General features: G+C 41.3%; 1 pseudogene; it reads left to right on the top strand.

Annotated features, from left to right (window-relative positions):
- The first annotated feature begins 2520 nt into the window (after nucleotides 1-2520).
- Nucleotides 2521-3639, top strand: LOC101673113 (annotated as a pseudogene).
- Nucleotides 3640-14990: the final 11351 nt, after the last annotated feature.

Genomic DNA, 14990 nt, shown 5'->3' on the forward strand with positions numbered 1-14990 from the left:
TTGACAGAACAAATCCAAAACATTTCTGTGTACATGTTTACATGCGCAGCGATTGGCATCCGTGGCGGGTCAGAAGGTGTGCCTCTAGTCCCTTATGCTTTTTGTAACATTTTCAAATTCATTGCTGTCTTCCAGATGACAGGAAATTCAGGTCTGCCTTCCTCCTGGGAGATCTTTATTCACAGACAAGTCAAAAACCCTTGACAAAAGGCAACCAGGGGAACTTGTTGACCTTTTAGCTGTCTGGCTAACATCAGTGCAAGTATTGTTCCCTGATAAAACAAGAAATTCAATTTAAGGGGAAATTTAGAAGGCATTTGAGACGCGCTCATTTTATTTTACCTCTCCGGCTGTCTTTCAAACAGAGAACAAATGTAAATAAACAGGAGCTGCAATTCTCATTCCACAAATCCAATAACAAATATAAGGTCTCACAGCCGCATGTAAATGAGACATTGTCTTTCTTCGGATTTCTTTCTGCCTTTAGCCATTTGTTGAATTTTTTTTTTTCTCACCCTTTCAGTCTCTCTCTCTCACTCTCTCACACAGATACAATTAACAAGTTAAAGCTTCATTTCTTTGGCTAGATCATTTATTTTCTTTTCTCTGTATGATTTGTTCCATCTTGAAAAGCTATATTCTTTAAAAACGGGGGAAAAAAAAAGAGGAAGAAGAACAAATCACATCCCGTCAATGCACTCTCAAATCTTCATTACTTGTATCCAAAATGAAGACATCGCTAATCTTCTCATTACATAGTGACTTATTTAGGTTGTAATCGCTTCTATTTTAACAGAGGTTATATAACGAAATATGCCTTTCCGGGGGAATTGATGAAACATTCATTCGTCAAACAATTATTAAATGTCAGGCACCGTGCTAGGAGTATCAAATCAAATAAGACAGAGGTGCTGAAATGCATGAATTGCATTCATAACTATAAAAGGAAACTCCCCTACCCGAAGCACTCACAAAGTATTCTATTTCTGCTTGATAGCATCTCATATTCCCATAATTTCTACAGAGACCTTACATTTGAACGTCTCCAGCTAAACTCAGCACTTTTGAGTAATCTAATAGTTTAGTGTGCTGTGGGGGTGCCTTGGAAGACAGTGGAAGAAAGAGGAAAAAGAAGTCATTTTTAGATCTATGAAATCTTACGTTATTAAAGCAGTTTTGAAATGTGTACACAACAGAGAATAAGAAGGTGTAATGATGGGAGAGAGTTTGTCTCCTACAGGCTCTAGAATGGTCAGTTACTAAAAGGTTTCTACCCTTCTTTAGAGCAAATACTATTTGGGGGCAAAAGGGTGAGAGATTGACATTAACTTCTTTCTTTTGTTTTTATTTGTTTTTTTAAGATTTTGTTTTTAAGTAACCTCTATACCCAACATGGGGCTTGAACTCATGACCCTGAGATCAAGAGTTACATGCTTTACCAACTGAGCCAGCCAGGTGCCCCAACTTCTTTCTTTTAACTTTTTGCTTTCCATTTCATCATATCTTGTTTGCTAGGATATAATCACGTATCCTAGTCTCTAACAACAACAAAAAAGTCTTAAGAGAATGTAGTGGTAACAGCTAAGCTAGAAAACAGAGAAGTTTTGTGGGTGGGTCATCGGAGTGAACCCACTTCTTCTAAGTCAAGAAAATGCCCGGGAGGAGTCAGTACATCATCACCACCTTTGTCTCCACTCCAACTCACCCACCAACAGTGTTACTTCAGTCCACTGTGTTAAGCTTCAAGTGACTGGGATGAGTACACAGGCCAAATGGGAAATTAGCTCTTACAGAGTTTTGCCACTGAGTGACTCATGAGGCCCTCCTGCACTTCTGGACACCAGGCTCTCAGAACCCATGTGCCCCACCACATTCAGCAAAGGAGAAACGGAGTCGAAGTACCCATGCGTTATTATTCACACATTTTAGTGTGAATTAAAATATACTTTCAAAAAGCCATGACCATCCTACTCTTGTTGGAAAATTCCAGAACTTCTAATCCTAATTCTCAAGGGCTCACAGGGTCATGATTAAGATGTTTGTGTAGCCCCAATTACATGACTTCCAGCTCATATTTCCTATTCTATCTGCTCAGTTTACAGCCTGTAGCAGCGTGCTCTTTGGCACAGCCAGCCTGTGAGGCCAGATATCAGGTAGTCCAACCTCAGACCCATGCTCGGGAATTTACCAAGAGGTTTCAACATCGGGGGCTTTCAATTTGTTTTTAGCTTGACCGAGTGAAAAACACATTATATCACAATCCAGACCATGCCCATACTCACTCACACACACACACACACACACACACCCTAGGGTCCTAAAGCTGAAATGAAAATTTCACCCAAAAATAACAGTAAAACTTAAAACATGCACTATACACCAATTTTTTTTTTCTATTTGATTTTTTAATTTCTGGTTTTAACCCCCTAGGTTGATTTCAAGAGCCAGTGACACACCATCTGTGGTTCGTTAGGTTACTCCTTTCTGCCTGTGGACACCGCTGAGTAAGCATCTTTAAAGTCTCCCCTCCCACCGCCGTCATGTCTAAGTCAGAGTCTCCCAAAGAGCCTGAACAGCTGCGGAAGCTCTTCATCAGAGGTCTGAGCTTTGAAACAACCGATGAGAGTCTGAGGAGCCATTTTGAGCAATGGGGAACACTTACGGACTGTGTGGTAATGAGAGATCCAAACACCAAGCGCTCCAGAGGCTTTGGGTTTGTCACCTATGCCACTGTGGAGGAGGTGGATGCAGCCATGAATGCAAGGCCACACAAGGTGGATGGAAGAGTTGTGGAACCAAAGAGGGCTGTCTCAAGAGAAGACTCTCAAAAACCTGGTGCCCACTTAACTGTGAAAAAGATTTTGTTGGTGGCATGAAAGAAGACACTGAAGAACGTCATCTAAGAGATTATTTCGAACAGTAGGGGAAAATCAAAGTGATTGAGATCATGACTGACCGAGGCAGTGGCAAAAAGAGGGGTTTTGCTTTTGTAACATTTGACGACCATGATTCTGTAGACAAGATTGTCATCCAAAAATACCATGCTGTGAATGGCCACAACTGTGAAGTAAGGAAAGCGCTCTCTAAGCAAGAGATGGCTAGGCTTCATCCAGCCAAAGAGGTCGAAGTGGTTCTGGAAACTTTGGTGGTGGTCGTGGAGGTGGTTTTGGTGGGAATGACAACTTTGGTCGCGGAGGAAACTTCAGTGGTCCAGGTGGCTTTGGTGGCAGTCGAGGTGGTGGTGGATATGGTGGCAGTGGGAATGGCTATGACGGATTCGGTAATGATGGAAGCCACTTTGGAGGTGGCGGAAGCTCTAATGATTTTGGCGATTACAACCATCAATCCTCAAATTTTGGACCCATGAAAGGAGACAATTTTGGAGGCAGAAGCTCTGGCCCTTATGGTGGTGGAGGCCAATACTTCGCCAAACCACGAAACCAAGGTGGCTATGGTGGCTCCAGCAGCAGCAGCAGCTATGGCAGTTTAATTACTGCCAGGAAACAAAGCTTTGCAGGAGAGGAGAGCCAGAGAAGTGACAGGGAAGCTACAGGTTACAACAGATTTGTGAACTCAGCCAAGCACAGTGGTGGCAGGGCCTAGCTGCTACAAAGAAGACCTGTTTTAGACAATACTCATGTGTATGGGCAAAAAAACTCGAGGACTGTATTTGTGACGAATTGTATAACAGGTTATTTTAGTTTCTGTTCTGTGGAAAGTGTAAAGCATTCCAACAAAGGGTTTTAACGTAGATTTTTTTTTTTTGCACCCATGCTGTTGATTGCTAAATGTAATAGTCTGATCATGACGCTGAATAAATGTGTCTTTTTTAAAAATGTGCTGTGTAAAGTTAGTCTACTCTGAAGCCATCTTGGTATACTACCCCAACAGTGTGAAGTTAGAATTCCTTCAGGGTGATACCATGTTCCATTCGAAATTTATTTGCAACCTGCTTGGGCACAGAACCCATTGTCTGCACAAACCTTGGTGTAGTTGAACTGACAGTTAATGTGTTGTGACCTGGAGTTCACCATTAAAAGGTCACCCAAGCAAAGTCCTGCAGTTTATTTGGTTATTAATATGATTGTTGGCACATCCTATGCAATATATCTAAATTGAATTATGATATCAGATAAAATTATAGATGGGATTAAAGCTTGTGTATCATCCATTATCATGTGTAATCAATAAATGACTTAATATTCTCTTGAAAAAAAAATCCTCAACTATGTAATCTACCCACTTACCTCCCAGCATACACACACACACACACATCCCTAGCTTGCTCAGTACAGTTTTGAGACAGCTGGTAGACACTAAGTCCATGGAACAGGGGGAAGCTGTGTTGTATAAAAATGAAGCCCATTTTTTAAAGCCCATTAGAGGTAGACCAGGACTACCTGGTCAAGAGCAGAATTTAAGATACTTTTCATGGGAAATGCTTACACTACCTAACAGTCATGTGAAGGGAACAGAGTTTCCCTCGCTAGCTCTCTCTCCTGTCTACTCATAGATTGAAAGGAAGAGGAGGAATCTACAAAGTATATTCTGTGTCTCTCTGTGTTTTTGCCCCCACCCATTTGTGTGTGTTTGCCTATGTGTATGCATGTGTGACGTGACTACATTTTCTCTTTGCAACAAGGCTCACATCTGAAGTCAAACCTTCCATCGCATGTGACACCATTAATTAACACCCTATTGAGTGTGTCTGTTGCATTAGACAAAAGCTGACAGCCTTTATGGGGTCTGGCATTATGTGACATCTGGTTACTCTGTGCTCACGTACTAACTAACATGTTCCTTCCCACTGCCTTCACTACATTGGTGGTGAAGGTCACAGGAAAACTAGGTACTTTGTGGGGTGTCTGGGTGGCTCAGTTGGTTAAGCAGCTGGCTCTTGATCGTGGCTCAGGTCATGATCTCAGCCCCATATCGGAGTCCTCTCTCTCTGCTTGTGCTCTCTTTCTCAGATGAATAAATAAAAAATCTTTAAAACAACAGCAACAAAAATTAGGTACTTTGTGAGGGTACCAAAGGATAGGAAGCATACCTCATTGATCTTTGTATCACCCAAGTATTGCTCCCAACCTGGAATGTAGCAGTTGCTCAATAAATGTTTATTGAGTGGATAGATGTGTGCATGAGTAGATGGGCGACATCAAAGCCCTTTCTATGTTCTTTCTCTCAACCAAGCTAAGGTTCAGATGACAGTCAAATGTATAATTCATTTGTTCAACAAATATATGCTTAGCCCTCTACTAGTAAAATACCTGCTCTGAGTCCTTGGTATCTACTTGAAAGGGATCAAAGAATTCATCACAAGCAACCCACATGTGAGATCCCCATCCAAACAAATTGTGGAACTCACTGCTTAACCCACCTTGTTCATCACCCAAATCTACCTGCCACCCACAGCAGAAGTTTTCTCATTGACCCTGTCCATAGACAAGGCAACTTCTGTTTGAAGAAATGAGTTATCACAATGGAATTCAAGTTTAAGGACATTTCTTCCCCTCACTTTCTCCCTATAACCCTTTAAACATGTCTCAGCTTCAGACAGAATGCTTACATTTTAAACAAGGACTTATAGTTTATGAAAGGCAGTCATAACATCTAACATCCATTTGCTGTGCATATTTTATACCTGAAATGAATAATGTAGGTCCATTATACCTTAATAAAGAAAGAAGCCCTGTAGATAATCTCAACTAATCCTCATGACAGTTCTGTGAGGTAGGCAGGATCCTACAGGTGCAGAATGACCTTGTCCAACTCCTGTCTTCTCTGGTCTTAATTCTAGTCCTTCATTTTGGTGAAACCCAATTTTGTTCCCAGGCCTGTTTAGTATTCATAGATTTATGGATAACAGTGTTGGCCAGCTTCCGAAATCAGCCAGCCTTACTCCTCACAGCATTCTACAATTTTAAGAGTGTTAATTTAATTTCCCTCGCCACCCATATGGCCCTGGTCCTATTTTTCAAGTCTGGCCAATGTGTATCAGCCATATCTAATCTCGAGTGATGAAATATGGTATTTAGTGAATCATGTTCAGAGCAATGATACTATGATGATACCCTCATAGGTTGTATTCTTCTAGGAGAACATACGAAAGAAAAGGAATACCCACACATCTATTTCACTGAGTATTTATAGCATAAGAGAGAGCAGGAGATTCAGAGAGATTTGTGTAAAAGAGCCCCCTAAGAGGAAGAAAAGGGACAGGAGCATGGAAGAAAGGAATGAAAACATCCCAGCAAGTTTCATGGAGCCATCAGAAGAACAGGTTAAATGAGGGTGAATGCAACTTCTCCCTAGACGAGATACCTTGGTACTAACCCATTTCTGACCAGAGTTTAATGTCCTCTGTATCTCCCAGTTCTACGGGAGTTTTCTACCGCTTTTGAACCAGGGGTCAACTTCAGCTGAGAACTCCAGATCTAGTGATTTTGAATTGATTCCCCACACAGATTTGGCATCACCCACCGGGAAATTGACTCCCTTTCCTCATGCTAGGCCTTCGTGGTTCTCAAGTGGAGAATGCTTTCTTCGGCAGTGGCCACTGGAGCATTTACAGATATGCTGTCAACCTGTAATGATCAAGTTTAACAGTCTGCTTCAAGCTCAGTTCACAGCCTTGTAGCTTAAAGTGGGAATTGCCCTTTCAGATTGGGGTGGCTGGTTGGTGTGCTGGAAAATCAGACAGCTGATTTCAAAAGTCAAATGTCCTTTCTGAGGTATCTCTTTCTCGGGCTTTGCAGCCTTTTCAAATTCTGCATTTTGTAGAGGTCCAAAGACCTGGATGCTAGTGTGGTAGAAACAAAATTACTGGAGCAAAGGGATAGATATTCTTTTTTTTTTTTTTTTAAGATTTTATTTATTTACTCAAGAGAGAGCAAATGAGAGAGAGCATGAGCTGGCGTAGGGGCAGAGGGAGAGGAAGAAGCAGGCTCCCTGCTGAGCAAGGAGCCCGATGTGGGACCCGATCCCAGGACCCTGGGATCATGACCTGAGCTGAAGGCAGATGCTTAACCAACTGAGCCACACAGGTGCCCCAAGGGACAGATATTCTTTACCCCCACTAAGCCTCAGAGCTCTTACCGGATGTTCATCTGTCAGAGATGTTTACATGGAGGCTGAAAGAAAGATTGAATACTTCAAGTTTCTGCACCATCTGGGATTCTGTGGCCAGAAGCCCCATCCCCACTGGTCTTCCTCCCTCCCCCCCAACAAAGATTTATTTATTTATTTGAGAGAAAGAGAGAGCACATGAGCAAAGAGAGAGGCAGAAGGAGAAGGAGAGAGAGAATCTGAAGCAGACTCCCTGCCAAGTATGGAGCCCTACGGGGGCACGATCCCAACATCCCAAGACCATGACCTGAGCCAAAACCCAGAGTCAGATGTCCAAACAACTGAGCCACCCAGGTGCCCTCCCCACTCTCCCCTGCCCCCACTGGTCTTCCTCAATTGTAGGCTATCCTGGATCCAGAAACCCTCTCTGGAACAGGACAGCTAAAGAAGTTAACAGCAAAGATGGACAGTTCTCACTTTTCCTGTGGGTTCCAAAAGCCATACTCCTTCCATTATCACTACATCATGGTCAGTACACAGGATCATTCCCATCAGGTGCTAAGATTCTAGGTGATTTAAGAAAGCTGATCCTGCAGACAGATGTCTTCAAAGGTAATATCACGGAACTTACATTTTCCTTTTGTTGTGAAGTTGCCCAAGTGCCCAGATTTGGGATTTGTCTTCTTTTTTGTTTCTTTACAAAAATCCCACTATCAGTAGCAGCTCATTCCGTTCGAAAATAGCCTCAACTGCAGATCTTTGAAAATCAGGCTGCAAGTTCCTGTCTGCCTTCAGACACCTGAAATAGGCAAATGGGACTTTGATTTTCAAAGAAGAGGAGTTTGCTCTTCATTAAAAGTCAGTGAAATCCAGGGAGACTTTCCAATTATTTAAAAGACCCGTTGGTGAAATGTGCGGAACACTTTGGAAATATGCGACTGTCACAGCTGCCCTCTGATGAGGCTTGGGTTCCAATCTGTGCCTCTCCAGCAGTCTGTGCAACCATCGCTGCCAGGTGGCATCAGCCTCCTCACAGCGTCCTCCTCCTGTCTGCCATGAGGGAATAAAGCCGCATCTCCCTGGGAGGTTTCCACCAGTGGCTCAGAAGAAATCTGTCTGCAGAGAAGAGATGGCAAGCGTCCTTGGAAATGTGAATTATTGCTGCCATCAGCACATCGGTTCCCCTTTGTATCGAACCTTTGACATTGAAACAGTTTGCTTTTACGGGATTGCATTGTTTGTCGTTCACCCTGGGCTCGCTGAAATGGGGCGATTCAAAGCTAGTTCTACCTGGCTGGGCAGGAAGCAGGAAGTCTTTGTAAACCACATGAAAAAGGAAATTGGTGAACGGATATGCAAGAGAGTTGCCTGGAAATGTTTGCAATCCCCAATTTGTTATTTATTTTAAGAAAGTTCTATCAGAGATAACTATTTGAACCGAACTGAGACTAAAACTCAAATAAATAAATAAAGGAAGGAAGAAAACAGCACATATGTCTGCTGCTCCCAAGAAAAGTAGACAGAACCCCCAGAGAAGGAATAAAGCAAAGGCAAGGGAAGGAAAATGCTAAGAGCATCTGTAAACCTGGGCCTGCATCCTTTGTGCTGCAGGGACAGTGTGGCCAGCGTGCGGACCAGAGAGAATTTATGGCTGCAAATCATTTGTGCCGACAGAGCTTCACACGACGCTGTGGGTGCAGTTGGTGCCTGCAAAACCGGCTGTTTTGCAAGAAGACATGTTTTCACCTTCAGGAGGTTCTCAAAGTCAACCTCCCACTATTAAATACTCCATAGCTGACTTTTTTCTTCTTAGACCATTGGAAAGACATAGAGGAGATCTTTGATCAATTCATATCCCAACCTTAGAGGACATCAAGGAAGATTGCTCCTAATTTTTTTTAAAGGAATGGACCTGCTTATAAGGCAGAGCAGGTATGGAAGCTTTCTATTTGCAATATTGCTCTCAACTCATAATATGCGACCATTAAGGGAAATGTTTGCAAAAAAAAAAAAAAAAGTCTAGTCACTTGGAAGTTCAGCCATAAATTCATTTTTCTACCCTTAGTTCTGCAACCCCTCTCCTAAAACAGCATTATTTACTTTTCTCATTTTCTTTCTTTGAACTGAGGTGTTGTTTTTTTTTTTTTTTTTTAATGGTGGAAAAAGAAACTTGACCTGTGTACAAGATAATACAGAAGAATTAATTTCCAAGGCTGGGCTCTGTTTTACTTTTCGTTATCTCTCACATACTAAGTCTTCCTCACCACAATGCACTTAATGCATAGAACTGATCTTTTTCCCTGGGGCTGGGACCGAGGAGAGGGAGAAATCTGCGGGTTACAGTCACTCTCCGAGCTTGCCCGTGCACTTGAACTTTGCTCCCTTGCTTCCTCACTTACCTTACCTGAGCCCCAGCCTGATGGGTCCCAGACCTACAGTGCTAACAGCCTATCTGCTTTCAAATAGCTGATATTTTGTCGAATCACAGTTGTCTCTTGATAACTACGTCCTAACTCTCCATCCAGGTGAGAGAGAGTAATAACGGGAAGGCTCTCTTCTCAAATTCTAAGTATTAGGCTAAGAATTACACAAATAATTTCTATTTTATCTGGACAGAAAACTCATGCCATTTTTACTCAAATCTCTTCTTGATTTTGTGTGGAGATTATCCTGCATACCCATTACTATACGCTCCTGGTTTCCTGATGACTTGGGGCATTAAACGGTTGGTGTGAAAAACTAGCTTTGACCAGGAGAGTCATGATTGCTTTTTCTCATCGTTGTGATTAAAGCACATGACAAGACCATGGCTTTCAAAGCCGTCTCTATTCTTAAAATTCTTTCACTGATCCATGTTCATGCTTTAGTTTTAATGCTGAAGCATACTTTTTAGACTTATCTCTACACTGAATTATCTCAGGCCAGTGACCATTCTTCTGTACCTTGTGTTACCTGAACAGTGATGAGTTATGAAAAGATAAAGATCTTTTGCTGTAACAAGACGTTAAGTAATACTGAGGGTCACCTGGATGGCTCAGTTGATTGAATGACTGACTCTTGGTTTGGGCTCAGGTAGTGATCTCAGTATTGTGAAATCAAGCCCCACATTGTGCTCCAAGTTCTGCAAGGAATCCGCTTGAGATGCTCTATCCCTCTCCATCTGCCCCTCCCGTTCATGCACACACTCTTTCTCCTCTCTCTCTCAAATAAATAAATCTTCTAAAAATATGTTAAGTAATACTGAAAGCATTTAGGAAATAGGATAGTCTTAAGACATTGCATTTGATTTTTTTAAAGGTTTTATTTATTATTTATTTGACAGACAGAGATCACCAGTAAGCAGAGAGGCAGGCGGCAGTGGGGGGTGGGGGTGGGGGGAAGCAGGCTCCCTGCTGAGCAAAGAGCCCAATGTGGGACTTGATTCCAGAACCCTGAGATCATGATCTGAGCCGAAGGCAGAGGCTTTAACCCACTGAGCCACTGAGGCGCACCTTGCATTTGATTTTAACAGTACATATCAAATTATGGTTTGGAAATGTATTGCTAACATCACTGGAAAGTCTTAGATTGGACCTTTAGCAATTGCTTATCCAATAAATTATTGCTTTTCAATCAAAGCATTAAGAGCTCAGTCAAAGACAAAAACATAAATTATGATTTCTCTATGGTATGTTTATTAGGAAAGGATTCTGTGGAGATAAATGCTTGAAGTTCATTTCTGAGACATTTCAGAAAGATCAGCTAGAGGAGTAATGGTCTCTTCTCAGATGGGGACGAATTCAGATTTGTACTTCACAAGAGTGGGACCCACAACCGCTGCCAGCGACTATTTGTCCTCCTCTAGTTTCTAGAGATATCCAAGTGTCAGTCACCTGTCCTTTTCTGCAGAATCCACCTGCCTAAACTTTCCTTTTCACCAGATCATGTCCTTCCTTAGTGTGTTCAGTGAATGCTGCTAAAACCGACACAGAGCATTCATTCTGCATTGACAGGAGCCTGAGGGATTATGGGAAGAAAGAAATTGTCAGCGACACAGACAAGATCCCAGCACAGGAGGTGGGAGACAAGAGGCGTCTCCATGCTTAGTGGTTTGACTCAATGCTCCTCACACCTCTCAAGCTGTAGGGATGCCAGGTGAACCACTGTCCCCGTTCCTGACTCCCAAGCCTTCACTTCAGTTGGAAGCGTCTAGAAGTTCCCCCACACAGAAGCACAGGCTCTCCAGAGACCATGGTGATCTAAACTGTGGAAAGCACTATCCATCAGAGAGATAGACAAACCCCGAGAGTAAATCTGGCAGAAGCCTCAACACTTTTTTTTTTTTTCTGAAGTCCCTTTCACAACCTTCTCTGGTTACTCAAAAGCGGTAAATTAGGGCAGCAGGCTCAGAAAGTGAAAGGCTATGGCAGGCAAGGCAGGCTGAGTTACTGTCTTCTCTAACCTTCCCGCCTGCCCAGGAGTCATACATAATGGAGAAACAGGTAAATAAGAATTAAATACCTGAAGTCTCTTTTTTCTTCTGTCCTTTAATTACACCACTATTTTATTTATGATTCCCCAAAGAGAAGAAAACTTGACTTACGTGCCATTGCTTTTGTAAATTGTTAAAGAATCTCAAAAATGAAATACTTCACAGCAGGTTTTTCTCTCTTGCCTCTTCCCTGCTGTACTGACCCTTTGAAGTGATGGTTTACCCACACACGCTCCCTCCTCCACATCCACCCTATGCCCCCACCTCCCAATAAAACCGGCCTTCATTTCACTGTATCTTATTTACCAAAGGAGATCAAATGGGTCTCAAGCCAACGCTGAGATTGCTGTAGTGTTCATCAGCCCTCTCCGTGCTTTGCTCTATAGAATATACATCTGCGTCTCAGGGATGGTGTTCAAGGTAGGCAGACCACATTCTTTGTTTTGTGTTTGCATAAGAATTGGGTGAGCAAACAGAGAAAATGCAAAGAGGTTGGCTTTGGTTTTAAAGACTATATTCTCAGTGGCTTGAGTGGGAGTGGGGTGATGAGAATTGCACATCTGAATGATCTGTGCCATCTCTCAAAATTTCCAATTTCTTTGCCCAAAGAGGTAACTTTAGATATGAGGCTCTCTCCCTCTGAATCTGTTTGTTAAATTTCTAGCATTTGGTTTTTTTCTAGGGACAAAATTTCAGGATTTTTTTTTTTTAATCACTTTTCCCCACCACCAGGACCCTTAAGATATTAGGGATCCAGGTTCTTCTTTCATATTATCTTCCAGTGGGATGGCATTTCTTTTAATAGGAAAGATTTGGAGTGTGAATAACACATTAGGTGATGTCAAGAAGAAACCAATGTGATACCTGAACAAGGAAGCCTTCATTTAATAAATTCTTAACAGATTTAAGGTGAAATACAACAGAAAATAAAATCGGCTCCAAATGACAGGCAGGATTCTTTTCTGACTCAGGGTTAGTTACCAAATTTTCTGACTTTCTACCCTTTGGGATTTGGGGGGGATGCCATTCCCCCAGAGTAGAATAAGGCATGCTTGAGGGAGAAATAAAGCCCAGACTGCAGGGCAAATTGCACTGAGAAGGCATTAAAGGGTATTTTATTTTATATGGGAATACAACTATAGGGACTCAGAGTCAGAAAAATTGCAAATTTCTTTCACATTCTTTCACTGAATTCTCTTCAAGCTCTGCAGTCTACCAAATGGGAAACCCCAGAGCTTATTTCTCCTCAGTGAGTCTCCGTCCTGTGTGTCCTCATGGCATGTGCACTGTAGTTTTCGTTGATGGTCTTAACTTTATGCCATATATTACTATATACGTAATGTGTATGTAGATTACAGTGAACTGTATCATACTGTGTATCTACTCATGTCACATACACACAGAAGTATATACCAAAAGCCTGTCCTATATGGGCAGTTGAAGAGATTTAGGTAGTACCCCTAGCTCTACTCAATTTTCATTTTACATACATACTGTACAAATTAACCCCCATGAATGATCACTGTCATCATGATGTTGCTTTGATTGAGTTTGGGTGCATAAGCTATGGTAATGGAAAGATCTGCAGTTGCATTCATGAAAAGTCTGTCAGAGATTTTGGAGGAATCTTGGAAAATGAAAGGAAAGCCAGAAGAGTTGGTAATAGAAAAATGTACCAATTTTCAAAAGAAGGTAAAGATATATTCCAGAAATGGGAAATTTAAAATTATAAACCTCATTTAACAGTGATCTCCAGCAAAAGAGAACAATTTTAAGATATCTAAATAACTGGGACACATTTAGGAAATGCTTACTGTCAGCCAGTGTGGTTGTTCAGAGAATAATTGAGAAGAAGCAAAGCTAATTTCATTTTCCAATCATACTATTCACCTGTTTTTAAAGAGAAGCCATAAAGATGGTATATCCTAGTTTTGTGACATTCTAGTGGGAAAACAATGAAGAGGAACATTGCTTTGTGAATTGCATCAAATTAGAGGGAGCTTTGAGTTGAATCTTTCACAGATTTGCACTTATTCCCATCTTATCCAACATTTTTCTGTAACATCTTGGATGAAGTGCAGAAGAATCAAATCTTACTTGTGGATTACAAAAAGCTTAACAGAAGAGCAAATTCAGACAATTAGTGTTACCCCAAAAATCCTCAGTAAATGGAATGAGAAGAGCCAAGCTAATGCATTTACACTGGATAAGGAAAAATGTAAGGTTCAGAATTTAACTCTGAATGCACAGCATTAGAGTGATTTATTCTAAGCACAGTTTGAGGGGAAAGAACCGGACTTTACAATGACTGAAAGTTTAACATGAGTCAATCATGTGCTATCTCTGCTACTCCTGCAACATCAATCCTTGGTTATACTTCCAGTCCCCACGAAAAAGGGAAGTTACCTTCCCACCGAATTCCATAATAGTTGACCACACATGGAGAATTGTGTTGACTTCAGAGGGAATCTAATTCATCTTCAACATGACAACTCTTCCCATTTTTTTTTTCCTCTTCCCATATTTGAAGAGTGCTTTCAAGCCACCTTCTCCAAGCTAAGTATCCCTCTTCCTAATAGAACAAGGAGTTGGGTCATCAGGACAATTCCTCGTTATTAACAGTGCCCTCTACATATTTGTTGACAGTGCCTTGCAAATGTGTCCCATAGAATTGGACAGAATCTTCCAGATTAGAATGTGTGGCATAGTAGCATGTAGGGCCCTCACCTGCCCTATGCAAGTTAGTCTTATATTAATCAATCCAAGATTACAGTGAAACTACCTCATAAAAGCATTTCACTTATACCAATACTACTATACCTTTAAGCAAAAATAAATAAAATGGGATTCTCCCCACCCAACAAACACATGCTCTGGACAAGAGAAACAAGAATCTGGATGCTAATGGGTCATAAATTTAATACTTCTTAGAGTATGGGGTAAGTGTGGTTCAGGAGTTTAAAGATATGTATTTTTTGTTGTTGATTAGTCTTACCCCTAAATACATTGCTGTTCTTTATGGGAAATTATGGAGTTTTAAGTTATCTTTGACTCAGTGAAAATGTTGTCTCTTTTGTGACTTCTGATAACGACATGAAAAGCAACTCTTCTATGTTTCTTTTTTCTTAGAGTCCCCTCACGTTGTTGAACTTACAGGCAATTTTTAATAGGACCAAATGCTTGCTAAATCAATTCTACTGTAGTTTACACTATTACAGTTGTTTTGTTTTATTTGTACCTAAGTATAAGATTTTACTTTTATTTCTATTACTACTCGTCCTATTAAATTTGACTCATCATGCCAGACTTTTACTCTTGGGGGATCAAACTGCTTTATACTCAGCCTTGTATCATCTATTTTCCACGGTAAACTAAAACCTGAGCCTTTCTTCTTGGTAATTAAGACTTTTGCATTAACCACTATACTCAACTCGTTCTAAGAAAGCACATT

Source organism: Mustela putorius, unplaced genomic scaffold (genome assembly GCF_011764305.1).
Source record: "Mustela putorius furo isolate JIRA1106 unplaced genomic scaffold, ASM1176430v1.1 tig00000561_pilon_pilon_pilon, whole genome shotgun sequence".
NCBI lineage: Eukaryota > Metazoa > Chordata > Mammalia > Carnivora > Mustelidae > Mustela > Mustela putorius.